Raw genomic sequence first — 1,145 nt, 5'->3', positions numbered from 1 at the left:
ACCTGACATAGAATAGATGAACCGTATTAGATCTACATGAGATATATTCAGTTTCAGTGTATACCAAAAAATCAATATAAAAATGATTTTGAGATTTAAGTCATGAAATTCTCAGTCAGATTTAAAAAAAAGAACCTTCAAGGGACAGTGGTGAAAATGTAGAATAGTGTAACTTAAATATGGTTTAGCATACTTTATTTTCTTGATTCATTCGCCTGGTCTTTACATGGATATTAAATGTTCCACACACATGTATAAAGATAGTCGGACAATGCGTGCAATGACCAAAACACCCCTGAATGTTCAGAGGTACCAGCTGAAAATTAGTCGTGAAACGTCGATCATTTCATGAATCCACATGTATATTTCAACTCTAACTCTTGCTTAAAGTGAGACCTACTCCGTGTCACAAAATCAAACGTAAGGCGTTCTGACAAAATGAGTTCATTTTCAAATCTTGCCCTATGGGCACATATATATTCATCAAATTTGTTGGTTGGGTTTGTATAATTTATTATAAGAAAATATAAAAGGCACGCTTAACTTGAAGAAAATGGCATCAGTTGAAAAATCTACAAATTTGTTCTGGTATTTTCGGCCGGCATCTCCTTTCATGGATTGCGAGTTTTCTCTGCACACCTCAACAAAAAACAAAACAAAAAAAAATGACGAATAACTACAACAATTACTCCTTTAAATAAAACGAATCTCTTTGATACTGTTCATAATCACACTTTTTCATTTTTACTGGTGTATCTGTCCCTTAAAAGTTACTACAGTTGTCACCTTAAATCGACGCCTTAAGTACAATCTCGGGCGAAGGAGTGAAAGGCTTAATATGATGCAGCAACGAAGCCAACAATCGTCAGCGGTTATAGCTTGTACATGTACATAAATCTTGGGGCCGTACTTGGTATTATTACTATTATCGCTCTGTGAGCTGTTTCATTTATTATGCTTTGGGTCTGTTACAAGGGGTGTCATAAACTTAACAGAACTGGCGTCTGTGGTGTAACGGTTAGGCTCCTTCGTTGTTGCCCGACAGAAGACATGAGTTTGGTTCTCAGGAGGGGAAGGTTTTTTCTTTTTTAAAACTCTCTTTCGAGAATCTACGTCTGTCTGCTGAGATGTTGTTGTATCCCCCC

This window comes from Aplysia californica, unplaced genomic scaffold (genome assembly GCF_000002075.1).
Source record: "Aplysia californica isolate F4 #8 unplaced genomic scaffold, AplCal3.0 scaffold00061, whole genome shotgun sequence".
Classification (NCBI taxonomy): Eukaryota; Metazoa; Mollusca; class Gastropoda; order Aplysiida; family Aplysiidae; genus Aplysia; species Aplysia californica.
This window is presented reverse-complemented; position numbering follows the sequence as displayed.